This window comes from Lactuca sativa, chromosome 8 (assembly GCF_002870075.4).
Source record: "Lactuca sativa cultivar Salinas chromosome 8, Lsat_Salinas_v11, whole genome shotgun sequence".
Classification (NCBI taxonomy): domain Eukaryota; kingdom Viridiplantae; phylum Streptophyta; class Magnoliopsida; order Asterales; family Asteraceae; genus Lactuca; species Lactuca sativa.
Window position 1 is genome coordinate 23,096,035 of NC_056630.2, and position 14,671 is coordinate 23,110,705.

A 14,671-nucleotide genomic window follows, 5' to 3' on the forward strand; every position below is an offset into this window, starting at 1 on the left:
ATAAGTGTGAGTGTGTAGTTATTTTCTTTCCAAATACAATAATACGAAGTATTATATATAAAATGCGTGCTATGTGTATATATTTGGTTGTGTTATGTGTGAATGAGTATTCACTCTCTTCTATCTTATAGACCTGCTTATTTCTTTATGAGAATTGTGTTATGTGTGTGTGTGCCTCATCTGTTATGTGATATATGTGTTGATTAAAGCATGCTATACAGGTTTTCTTTAAACTATGTATACAAATGTATATTTTTATCTACTAATATGTTGGGTAGAACATGGGTAGACAGTTGGTGTGTAATAAACAGATGAGAGGCCTCGTTGTTGTTTGATTGATTCATCTAGCGGAGTTTAGATGACGACCACTGACTATTGTAGACAGTCTTGTGGAAACATTAGCAGGTTCGCCACTTGTAGGTGTTAATGAACTTGGGTGTTCATTCGCTGTACTCCATCCCCCTCATGGTTGCCTTATTTGACTTATATTGCTGAGGTACCCCCGAAGCATGTGTTGTCGCCCCGATGAAATATTCTTAGACTAGGTCCCTTATGTTAGTTGAATTAGGGACATTAAAGTGAGAATAACGGGAATGGGTAATTGGGTTATTGTTGGTTGGTGAAAATTAAATATGATATTTATTGTGGGTTGAAAACCCTATATGCTCACCAGGCTCCCAAGCCTGACCCACTCAGTTTTAAATTGTATTACAGGTAGTGGCGGAAGGGCATGAGATGGATGAACCATCAAGTTGTTTTGTTTACAAGTCTACATATGTTTATATTTGTCATATGACTTGTAATGTATTCGTTTATGCTTATTGGTCTGTATCGGAACATGACACCCCGAGTTTTGATTATAATGAAAATACATTTCTTTTATGAAATGCTTCGGTAAACAATGTTTTATCATGTTTTGTTTTTGGGAACAAATTCCGCAACTCTTTCAAATCAAAAAGATTTACTCTGAAAATATTTAAAAGCATAAATGAAAATCGGTCTTTTCTGGCCGAGATTTTGGGGATGTCACAAACAAGTATCCATTGCCGAGGATTGACGACCTATTCGATCAGCTGCAAGGTTCGAGCTACTTCTCAAAGATCGATCTTAGGTCAGGATATCATCAACTAAAGGTAAGAGAGTAGGATATTGAGAAAACTGCGTTCAGAACAAGATATGGACACTACGAGTTCTTGGTTATGTCATTTGGACTAACCAATGCTCCAGCAGCATTCATGGATTTGATCAATAGGGTTTGTAAACCATTACTCGATAAATCCGTGATAGTGTTCATCGACGACATTCTAATCTACTCGAAAAGTCTAGAGGAGCATGGCAAACATCTACGGAAAGTGCTGGAAGTGTTAAAGAAGGAGAAGATTTATGCTAAGTTCTCCAAGTGTGATTTTTGGATCCGAGAAGTCCAATTCTTGGGTCATGTGGTTAACCAAGAAGGGATAATGGTTGTCCCAGCAAAAATAGAAGCGGTAATGAAGTGGGAACGTCCAAAAAGTCCCACGTACATTCGAAGATTTCTAGGATTAGCCGGATATTACCGACGAATTATCCAAGGCTTTTCTTCGATAGCTGCTCCATTGACAGCATTGACCCACAAAGGAGCTACATATACGTGGAGTGAGAAACACGATGAGGCATTTGAGAAGCTAAAGAAGAAGTTATGTGAAGCACCGATACTTTCTCCACCCGATGGATTTGAAGACTTCGCGGTCTATAGTGACGCATCTGGAGTCGGTTTGGGTTGTGTTCTGACCTAAAGAGAAAAGGTGATAGCATACGCATCTCGACAATTGAAAGAGCACAAAAAGAACTACCCCACTCATGATCTGGAGTTTGCAACAGTAGTATTTTCCTTAAAGATATGGAGGCATTACCTCTATGGCACGAAGTGCAAGCTTTTCACTGATCATAAGAGTCTCCAGTATCTCTTTAATAAAAAAGAATTGAACATGAGGCAACGAAGCTGGCTAGAACTACTTAAGGACTGACTGTGAGATACTTTACCACCCTGGTAAAGCAAATGTTGTTGTTGATGCTCTCAGTCGAAATGTCAATCTTGAAAGGAAAAGGCCAAGAGCGTTGAGAATTGAAGTCGTCTCGACAATTGTGGAAAGCATCAAGAAAGCAAAAGAAGAAGCTTCAGAGAAGAATGACCGAAAAGAAGAACGTTTGGGAAAAACGTTAGTGTTAGGTACAAACAATCGAGGACAGAAGGTATTCCAAGATCGGATTTGGGTACCTAAGACGGGAGGAATAAGAGACCTTCTGATGGAAGAAGCACACAAGACCATGTACCCGATTCATCCCGGCAGCACTAAAATGTATAGAGACCTAAAACCCTACTACTGGTGGCCGACAATGAAGCTTGGTGTTGTGAAGTATGTGGTTGAATGTGTAACATGTGCAAGAGTTAAGGCACAACATCAGAGACCGTATGGGACTTTAGAACCTTTACCTATACCTATGGGTAAATTGGAAGACATCACCATGGATTTTGTGACTAAACTGCCAAGGACGAAGAATGGTCACGACATGATTTGGGTAGTCGTGGATCGTTTCACTAAGAGTGCACAGTTCATAGCAGCCAACAAGAAGTGGTCTATGGATAAGCTCGCAAATGCTTACTTGAAAGAGATAGTAAGACTTCACAGTGTTCCTCTTACGATTGTATCTGATCGTGATAGTCGTTTCACGTCGAGGTTTTGGAGGAGTCTACAAGAGGAATTGGGTATGAAATTATGTTTTAGTACGGCTTACCATCCACAGACTGATGGTCAGAGCGAAAGAACGATTAAAAAACTAGAAGATATGCTGAGAGCATGTACCCTTAAGTTCCAAGGTAGCTAGGATGAGCACTTACCTCTGGTAGAATTTTCCTACAACAATAGTTTTCACTCAAGCATCAAGATGGCGCCCTACCAAGCTTTGTACGGACAGAAGTGTCATACATCGTCTTGTTGGCTAGAAGCCGGAGAGAAGCAGTTTATGGGCCCCGAGATAGTCCATGAGACTGCTGAGAAACTGAAGGTGATTAGGGAAAGGATGTTAGCAGCTCAGGATCGTCAAAAGAGCTATGCTGACAAGAAAAGACAACCGATGACCTTCGAAGTTGGGGATTCGGTTTTGCTTAAAGTCTCACCATGGAAGGGACTTATAAGATTCGGGAAACGAGGAAAGTTGAGTCCAAGGTTTATTGGACTGTTCAAAGTTCTTCAGAAGATTGGGAACCAAGCTTACAAGCTCGAATTACCCGAAGAACGAGATGGTATTCATAACACTTTCCATGTGTGTTATTTGAGGAAGTTCACGGGAGAAGTTCCCGACATAATCCCGATCTCAGTTTAAAAATGGACGAGAATAAAAGGCTGATCGAAGAGCCTGAGGCAATTGTTCACCGTAAGACTAACAAGTTACGACGTAAGATGGTCGACATAGTGCTAGTCCGATGGAAACATTCAAATGGGACGAATCTCACTTGGGAAACAGAAAGTGACATGATGAGCCGCAACCCACATCTGTTTGTTGATGCATGCTTCCGGGACGGAATCATCCTAAGGGGGGGGGGGGAGAATTGTAACGCCCGGTTTTCAGGGCTAAGCGTTTTTGGGCGATGTAATAGTCTAGGCCTACTATTTTAACTCTTTTTGAAGTAATAAAGATGAAATATTTCAATTCTATGTGACTTATGTGTATTTGTGTGCTTATTACTTAATTATAAAGAGATAATTAATAAAGAATAAAAATAAGCGTCAAAATTAAAGTGTGATATAAGTCTGATATCTTTACATGAATTTGTAGTGGTCGAAACAAGGATTTCGGGGATAGAAAGAACGCCGAAATCCAAGTTATAACGAAGAAGTTATGACTCGTCGAAGTTTACCGACGGAACCGGCACGGCACCGGGAAGCGTAGTGAATTTACAATAGAAGAATTTTTAGCCTTAGTAATCTAAACCAAAGTTTTAGAGTATATTAAACCAAGAAAATCCATAAAAAGAACGCTTAAATCTGACTTCGTATGAGGAAGTTATGATTTTTCAAAGTTTCGGCTTAGCAGTATACAGCCGGAAGCTCGAATTTTAGTTCGAGCGGTTTTTGGCTTACACGACCTAAATGAGAGTTGAAGATCTAATTAATAGGAACTCGACGGTAAAAATACAGACGAAAACGGAGTCCGTATGAAGGAGTTACGAATTCTTCGCGGTCATTTAGCAGTCTAATCTCCTCCTACTGTTAAGTTTAAATTGCTCGAGAATTAGCCGACGGGGTCTAAATGAAAGTTGTAGATCTTGTTTTTACCTATGCGTTGAAAAAAAGAACGTCAAAAACGGAGCTCGTATGCGAGGGTTGTGATTTTTCTAAGTTGGGAGGCTGATACGCGATATTGGATGACGTGGCACCACCAGAATTGGACACGTGGCAACACCAGAAGGCTGCCACATGCACCAACTCGGCGAGTTTTGGGTCAAGACTCAGTGAGTTCATCATATATTTTCACTATAAATAGAGGTGTCGGGCATTCCAACTTCCTCACACCTCACCCTTCAACTTTCTCTCTATACACTCTCTCTCTAAGCTCCCTAACCCCCCCCCCCCCTAAAGTCTAGGTAAACCCCCTAGCACCCGAAGGAAGCCCCGAGAAAAGAGCCTTTTGGCTCGGAAACTCTGCTCCAGCGAAGCCCGGTTTTTGAGAAAAACCCATTGTAAGTGAGCTATGCCTAACCTATCTTTAGTATAGCTTATGTTTTAATATAGTAATGTTATTAGGAACTTATAATAAGTACTTGGGCTATTATTATATGTTATATAAGTATCATTTAACGCTTATATAATAGTAATAATAGCTAGACTATTAATTAGTCTCGGTGAATATTAGACTAAACCCTAGTGGTAATGATACTAGGTTTTGCCGAAGGAAAATTGTGTTAAGAGTAACGAAGTGTTGTACGAGTGCCGAGTCACCACCTTCTCAGGTGAGTGCATAGTTACTTTTAGCTTACACATAGATATGAAGTATTTTATATAAATTACGTGTTCTATGTGCATATTATCTGTATACTTGCTATTTATGTTGGATGAACAATTTTATACATGTTTTAAATGATTTAAACTGTATATGTATTTTATATCTACAAAATGTGTTGGGTAAAACATGGGTAGATGTAATAGTTGTTGTGTGAGAAAATAAAATGATGAGACGCCTCGTTATAGATGTTATTGATGATCCAGTCATCTAGCGGAGTATAGATAACGACCACGGACTATTCGAGACAGTCCAGTGGAACACTAGCAGGCTCGCAACCTGTAGGTGTTTATTTGAACTGTGTGTTTATTTGAACTGTGTGCTCACCAAGTGTACTCCATCCCCCACATGGTTGCCTTAAGGACATTTATTGCTGAGGAATCCCCTTAGCAGTAGTGTCCATCCCGATGAAAGTCCTTAGACTAGGTCCCTTGTGTTAGATGTTTTAGGGACGTAAAGTAAGGATAACGGGAACAGGTAATCGGGTTTGTTTGGTTTGATAAAGTTAATAAACTTATTTATTGTGGGTTGAAAACCCTATGTGGTCACCAGGCTCCCAAGCCTGACCCACTCAGTTTCTTGTATTACAGGTAGTGGCGCATGAGCATATATGTGATGTCTTGGGATGAGAGATTAAGGGATTTTAGGCTTGTAAATAAGGAATAATGTAGTATGGCCTATGTTGTATTGTTTATGCTTATGATCTGTATCGAACATGACATCCCGATTCTTTAGAATGAAATACATTTCTATGGAAACGCTTTTGATAAATCGTTATCATATTTTGTTTTGGGACAAATTCCGCAGCACTTTTATTTAAAATGTTACTCTGATTTTCAAACAAAGCATAAACAAAATCGGTCTTTTCTGGCCGTGAAAATGGGGATGTCACAATGTGGTAACACGAAGATATGAAATATATAGATAAAGAAATTATAACTCACAAACTCAATATAGATCCTTCTTTCAGGCCTATACATCAAAAAAGAACGAAATTTGCACCCAAAAGGAGCCAAATCATTCAAGAAGAAGTTGAAAAACTTCTCAAGACGAGAATACAACAGAGGTAAAGTTCCCTAGATGGCTAGCCAACGTGATGGTGGTACAAAAGAAGATTGGAAAATGGAGAGTATGTGTGGATTAAATGGATCTCAATAAGGCTTTCCCTAAGGATCCTTTCCCTTTACCACACATAGACTCGATGATAAAGCCATGGCAGGACATGAGCTACTAATGTTCACGGACGCTTTATTCGGATTACAAAAAATACAAATGGAACCATCCGATCAAGAGGATGTTGCCTTTATAATGCCTATTGGTATATATATTTGTATTGTATTGCCTTTTGTTCTTGAAAATGTCGAGGCGATATACCAAAGATTGGTGAATCGAATGTTCAAATAAAAACAAGGGGACACCATGGAAGTCTACATTGATAACATGGTGGTCAAGTCAAAAAGAGTTAAAGATCACCTCAGGGATCTTCCAAGAAGACTTCGATATATTACACGAATATAATATGAAGCTGAATTCTTCCAATTCTAACTTTAGAATGAAGACATGCAAGTTCCTTGGTTATATTGTCACCGAGAAGAGTATAGAAGTGAATCCTGGCCAAATCAAAGCCATAATTGATCTAAGATCCCCAACGTCAACCAAAGAGATCTAGAGGTTGACTTGAAGAGTTGAAGCTCTCAAAGAGGTGCAAACCTTTCTATGATGTCTAAAAGAAAAATAAGAAGTTCGAATGGACTAAGGAGCATGAAGATGGCTTCCAAGAAATTAAAAAATATTTAAGTTCAACATCCCTATTAGTGAAACCATTAGATGGGGAACCACTCCTCCTATATCTTTCAGTATCCTCAAATGTTGTAAATGCAGTTCTAGCCAAGGATCTCAAGCAGGATCAACATACAATTTACTATGTAAGTAAAAGTATCCTAGATCCTGAGACCAAGTATTCTCATCTCGAAAAACTAATACTTGCACTATTTACACTTCTAGAAGAAGAAAATATGGGAAAATGGATGCTCTTCCCGGACGGGGCATCCAACTTCAGAGGTACGGGCCGAGGGATCATGCTAAAATTTCCACAGGGGAATATCCTACCCCATCCCATTATCTATAAATTTGACGCATTCAACAATGAAGCATAATTTGAAGCACTTATTATGGGACTACAACTAGTTAAGGATCTTTAGGTATACATCGGTTCATTATTAATAACTAACCATTTTAACGGATCTTATGCAGTAAAAGGTGAAAGATTAGCATGATACTTTAAAATACTTACAACCTTAGCCTCAGAATTCAAAAACTTTAGCTTAGTCCAAGTTCTTAGAGAAGATAATACTGAAGAAGACGCACTAGCTAACCTATGATTTTCTCTCAGGATCCCGCCAGAAACCAAGATCCCGATAGTCCACATAGTGATCCCGGTAATAGAAGATCCAACTAAGAAACTAGAAGACCTCGCTACCCATGACCAAACAACTCGCATTGCAGAAATCGAAGATCCTTACCTCCAACCCTCTAACCATGATGTCAACACTCAGGATCCTAGACCAAACAATCAGGATCCTCAATAACATCCAAGATCAATGACCTAACCTATTATAACATACCTCCAAAATGGAACGATCCCAAAATAAGAAAAAAGAAATAGATCATTCAAAATGAGGGTCTCACACTTTGTGATGGTCCAAGGAGTGTTGTACAAAAAATCCTTCGCTTGCCCATATCTAAGGTGCCTACAGGATCACAAAGCTGTAAAAGTCTTGAAATACATACAAGAAGGGGTTTGTAGAAACCATATTGGGGGCAGATTGTTATGTTGCAAAGTGTTAAGAATGGGATACTATTGACCAACCATGAAGAAATATGCCTTCTTATATGCTCAAAAAAGTGATGATTGTCAATGACAAAGCAACATCCTTCACCAACCGGTAGGAGCTCTACATCCCATCATTTCACATTGGCCATTTATGAAGTGGGGAATGGACATGGTTGGTAAATTGCTTAAGGTATCAGGAGAAAAGATTTCATTCTAGCAATGATAGATTATTTCTCAAAATGGATAGAAGTTGAGGGTTTTGTTCAAGTAAGAGACAAGGAGATAGTCTAATTCATCAAGCATAACATCCTTACCAGATTTGAGATCCCTACAAAGATCATATGTGAAAACATATCCTAGTTCATAAGCAAAAGAACATGGATTTTTGCACTATTTGGGGGATCAAAATGGTAACTTCCACCCCAATTCACCCTCAAGCTAACGGACAAGCCGCGTCCAGTAATAAAATCATAGTTAACAACCTGAAGAAAATATTAGGCAAAAAGAAGGCAAGATGGACTGAGGAAATTCCTTTTATACTGTGGGAAAATAGGACCACAATTGACGACAAAAGGTCAAAAGCATACTGCTTAGTGTTGGGAGCAGAAGTCATGATCCCCACAAAAGTAGTAATCCCAACGACAACATAACAGTTCCAGACAGAAGACAACAACAATAGGATCCTATTTGAGGATCTTGATACTATTGATGAAATAAGGGACCTCGCCAAGATCTACATTACAACTCATCAGCAAAGGATCACTAAAGCCTACAATAGGAATATTAAGATCCTGAGATTCCAAGTAGGCGACTTGGTTTTAAGGAAAGCATTTCAAAATACCAAGGATCCCAAAGATGGTAAGCTAGCACTTAAATGGGAAGGCCTCTATCTTATCGATTCAGAAGCAGGAAAGGGGGGATATTAGTTGGCTACTCTATAAGGAAACTTCTTACCAAGTTCATGGAACGCAATACACCTCAAGACATATTTCATGTAAGTCAAAGTCACAAGGTTTCATTATGAGAAGTGGTGGGTCACTCAATTGTATAAATTTGATGATGTAAAATATATAAACTATAGTTAGATAGTTAATCTGGAGATATGCTGATGGAAGTTCATATGTCGAAGACTGAAGAGCATCCCCTGATGACTGAAAGACCCTGAAGACTCTATCAGCACCAAAGGCATGAAGACACCATCTACTAAAGACTGATTAGTGCTTCCAAATGCTGATGGAAATTCATATGACACAAAAATCAAGTGATAAGCTGATGAGACTCGTTGATGGTACCATATGTTGAAGCTGAAGTTGACTCTAAACCTAAAGCTAATCTCGCTGAAGCTGACATTGATGCCCTAATCAGTATGACTTCCTGAAGTTGATGCTCTAATCAGCTTCTCATGTGTTGGTGTTGATATATGAATCTTGAGAAGATCTGATATGATACACTCCTTTTATACCATAATTGTTGATATGTAGATTAGATACAATCCCTTGATTATAGGATTTCTCTAGACTAGATTAATATATATACAACATTAGGGTGAAACCCTAATGTGTGGCTTGGTGTCGTCATTAGCTTTATACCAATCATCTTTGTGACAACCTATTTTCTAGGTGAAAACAAACCATTTCTTGGTGAAAGAAATTTTTGTGATACTTCTGTGTTCTTCATTATTCTTTCATGTTTATATTTGACCTACGGATCTACAAAGGTCTGAGGACTTTCAATTGGTATTAGAGCATACTAGAACATTCGTTCTAGGATTTGTTAAAGATTCAGAAGTTCATTTACTATTCAGATACTCGAAAATCAGAAGGAGAAGAAGAAGAAGATATAAAGAGTATTTCAGACATTCAAAAGAGAGAGTATGGTATTTTTCTTATTTTTTGTATTATGTAACTATATATGGTATGTTTGGTCCTTATAATGTTTCTTAGATGAGAGAAGAATTCATAAGTGGAAGGATCAATAAAGATACAAACATTCTTGATGAAGAAGAAAAACATAATATTTTAAAAAATAAAAGGGCAACTGATTCAAGCCCGTTGTCATGTTTTCCAGATCTGATGTACGATCCAAAGGCTCATCTATCTATATTCTTCATTGCTGAACTTGATCTGAAAGACAAAATCATCAATAAGAATCAAGAAGATATAGAAGACTTATCAAAGATTCTGGTTGAAAGGGAGAAAGAGGTGTTAGATCTAAATGAAAAGATCAAAGAAAAGGTTGTGAAGAAAAGTTTTTCATTGATAAGTGTTCAAACTGAAGATGCACCTATGGAATGTTCATCAAGAAACTCTTTTTTTCACCGTAATGAACATCACATCAGCTATTGCACCAACAAGCCTCACGATGACAAGCTTCAAGCTAAGAGAGTTCGCACTGTCAAGACTTCACACGCTAACAAATTAGTTCACACTGATAAGTTTCTTCTAGCTGACAAGACTTTTGACACTCTCAAGTTATCTAAAGCTATGACGTTTCCAACTCGTCCTGTCAAGATTCAAGCTCCATCTCTAAACATCAGAAGAGTGCAAGCCGGTCAGTCTTCTAATATTTGTTTTGGGTTTAATAATAATTCTTACATGGAAAAATGAACAAAGACAAGGAAGAAGAGGCAACAAACAATGAAGGTTTATATTTGCATAATTAGTTCAAATTAAGTATACATTTTTATTCATTTATTAGCTAAATTATTGAATTTTATGGACAAAAGGTACTTAATAGTGTTTGAATTATGTTTTCAGTCCAAAAATGAAGCTCGGAAGCGAAAGGAAGCAGGAGAAACAGTTAGAAGTTCGAGAATGGAACAAAGAAGAGAAACATTGAAAAAAGCACCTACTCGGCGAGTAGGGCGACTACTCGGCGAGTCCGATCGAAGAATCGAGAAGATAAAGACTCGGGATCCCAGAGAGTTATCACAATACGGGGAATGTGAGATGGAATCGACGAGTCGATTCATATATATAAAGATAACTCCACAGAACGATATGAAAAAAAATTCTAGGACGATTCAGAAGAGTTTTGCTGCGATTAAGAAGTCAGAAAACCCTAGAAGACGAAGTCATAAGCTAGAATTCAATCCCGAAGGAGAATTGAGGCAAAATTTCATCATTCCACTTAATCTTTTGTTTTGTCATTATGGTTAAACAATTAGACTCTGTCTGTTTGCTGTTATTTACTTCAATTATGAGCTAAAACCTTTAGACTTCTGTTTGGGGATACAAAATTGATAATATGGTTTGATTGATTGGTAGGATTAATTCTAAGTTGGTGAATTTTTGTTATTCTAGCTTGCTAAATAACCTTGCGTGTGAATAATAATTAATTTTCTGTTAATAGGAAGATAATTGATTAGCATGAATATCTATTGAATATTAACCTCATATGCTATGTGATCACTATGCCATATGTCTAGCATTAATGAACATGAAACTAGAGTTAATAAGAAAATTAAGTAAATTCATGTGCAAGCTTGTGTGATGACCATCAACAAGAAGTTAATTAAAAGATTAAATTAGTTAACTATTGTAAGTCTAAAATAATCCGAATAATTAATCTAGTAAATCTAATTAAATTAGACAACTGGCCACTGTTTAAGTTAGTTTATTTGCTAAGGATTAGTGTAGTGAATGCGAATCTAATCACTTGAATCGGTAACCAACAAAAGAATGAATCCATTGCACCATTACCTTGAAATCAACCATAAGATCAATTGAGTTGAACTAAACAGAAGTTCCTTCCCAATTATTGAATCTAGTTAATTCTTTGTTTTCTTGTTAGTAATAGTTAGCAAGTTTCTAGTCTTGTAAAACTAGAGAAAACCCTACTTAATTAATTTAGATTAAATTAGTTTTTAGTTTTAATTTGCCGTTCCCTGTGTTCGATCCCCTACTTTTTCAACTATATCACAATTGATAGTTTTACTGCCTTTTGTGTGTTATTTGATAATTAAAAGTAGGTTTAAAACTAAGTGAGTTTGCACACATCAAAGTTATGGACTGAAAACAATCCATATTTATAACCAAGGAAAATGAAGCAAGTTTGGGTTCCCACGAATTCGTCTCAACAGTCTGAAACAAAGCCAAAAAATGCAGTTGGAAAGGAGTTTTTTAATCAAAATTATCCAGGGAAAAAGAAGGGGAGATTTCAGAAACCTGAAGCTGATGGCTTTTCTTTTGATCAAAGGCATTTCAAAAAGTAAAGGTATGTAAAACCACCCAAATTCAGTTGCCTTCCTAAAACTATTTGATAAGTGTTGTCAAATCAGAAAGAGTCTGAAATTGTCAAGCTCATATTTTTGTAGACTTTCTCTCTTTGTAAAATAAATAAATCTTTTAGATTGTTTCTTTTATTTAAATAAAAATATATATGTATATATAATCTTGTTTTCAAAGTGTTACGTAAGCAATTTTCTTAGATTAAACAAAAATAATAATATAAATAAAAATAAAAAAAACTTGCATAGAGTCACGTGGACACCAAAAGTTAAGTCAAACCTTGTCTACTACTCTCTCTCCCTCTCTCTCAGTCTCTCTATCTCTCTCTTTTAAATGTTAAAGAGAATCTATAGATGAATATCAAAAGAATCACGGGGTAGGTCTTTCGGAAAAATTGTTTGAACTCCTTTTGCTATGATTTGGTCTATGGACTGATAGTTTCAAAAAAAAAACTTCAGCAAGAAGCAAGGTCTCCACTTAGGGTACAAACAAAAGAAAAGATGGTGCTTGGCCTGTAAAAGAAAGTGTCAATAAATATGCTCAAAATTAGATGAATAAGTGATCATGGGTATAATTGAAAAAGATACAAGCATGCTTGGTGAATATGTTTTTATAGCTGATAAAAGAAACATCTCGTGAAGATTACAGACTAGTCAAATGCAGATTGTGACACCTCTTCAGTTGGTCTCCACGTTTCCTATTAAAAAAATAGATTGCCATTTTACAAGCCAGTACCTACTCCTTTTACCATCTAATCTCCAACATGTCCTACTTTTTGTTCACAACCAATCACTCTTTGCCATCTCATCTTAAAAGTGCTTAATGATTATCAATTTGTTGATGGGAGACTCACGAATTGGACTTATATGTTGATAGGTCTTGATGAAAATACTCAATCATTCCTGCATGCGTTATGCATGAGTTCACCATACTAAAGTTTCCCATGACTCAAGTGTCAAAATGTGTCTCACCAAAGAAATAGCATGGATCATCGACATGTAATTTTTTATTCATCTGTACCAACCAACTTCAGGAGCCTCACCAGCGCCACTTCATGCAACTTCAAGTTCTTCAATTTTTTCCCGTGAGATACCAATTTTTTTATCCACCTTATTTTCCTTCATCCCTCTCATACGTCTTTGCAACCCTAGTTTCACCTTGAGGAGCCTTTTCAAGCTTAGAGTGTGTATTTTGGTGCCTTAGAAGAAGAAGGAAGGAAGTCAAGCTCATCTTGAAGGAGAGAAACACTTGGATCTTGGATTTCTACTTCATTTGCAACCTTCCTAATGTATAAAGCTTGCAATTTTATCCCTCTAGCATATAAATCTAGTGTAAAGACCGTTGATTTGGGCTTGTCAATTTAAAGACAATAAACTTCAAACATGACTTTTTAATAGAAGATTATTTATACTAAATAACCTTAACCAAGTTACAGTATATGTCACAAGGATTCCGTACATATAAAGAACGATGACATCCAACTTATAACGAAGACGTTATGACCCGTCGAAATTTTATGGCTAAACCGACACGACACCGCGTAACGTAAAAAGTGAATTTTTGATAAATTACTTTTTAGCCTTAGGGATCTAAACGAAATTCGTAGTATATGTCAAACCGAAAATGTACGTAAAAAGAACGTCCATATCTGACTTCGTATTAGGAAGTTATGATTTTTATAAGATTTAGCATAGTAGTGCACAACCTAAAAATTGAATCTTAGATCGATCAATTTTTAACCAACAAAACCTAAATGAGAATTGAAGATCTCATTAATAAGAGCTCAACGATATAAAGAACGATGAAAACGGACGTCTGATGACAAAGTTATGAATTTTTAATGGACTTTATCTATCTAAGTCTGTTAAAATATAACTTTAAAAATAAATTCAAAATTAGTCGACGGAGACTAAACGAAAGTAGTAGATCACGTCGCTACCTATGTGTGGATATAAATAATGTCAAAAACGGAGCTCGTATGTGAAAGTTACAGAATTTAGAATTTTATTAAATTATGGGATTGGAATGCAAGGGGATACATGACGCAATCCGGACCTTCCCTTTCTCTCCACGGCTTCGCATGCGATGGTGGAACCTGACCCTCGTAAGCGTAGCATAAGGCCTCGTACGCACAAAATTCCAATTATTTTGGGAAGACCATTTTTTAATACCGCATGTGCATTGATAGATGTATGCGAGTCCACACTAACATTGAGGGTAGGAGATGAATCAGCAGTGTTTAAGGCTATACAAGAGGTTATGCAAGAAGAAACAAGAGAAGAAGAAATTTCCTCCATTGAATTGGATGATGAAATACTACAAAAAGAACTTGCACTCTTACAAAAAGAAGATCCAAATAAATTTCTACTATCCTCTGAAGGAAATGGTGATGCTGAGAAAGACTTAGAGGAGATAGAAAAGCTGTTGAAGGGAACTGATTCAGAAAAATCGATGGAAAGTGAGGCATGCGCATCAACTCGCCGAGTCGCATCGACGGACTCGACGAGTCCAGTCGAAAATTTCAGCAATTTGGATTACCTTGATCTTCTTGTTCCCAGTCCCTTGCCTG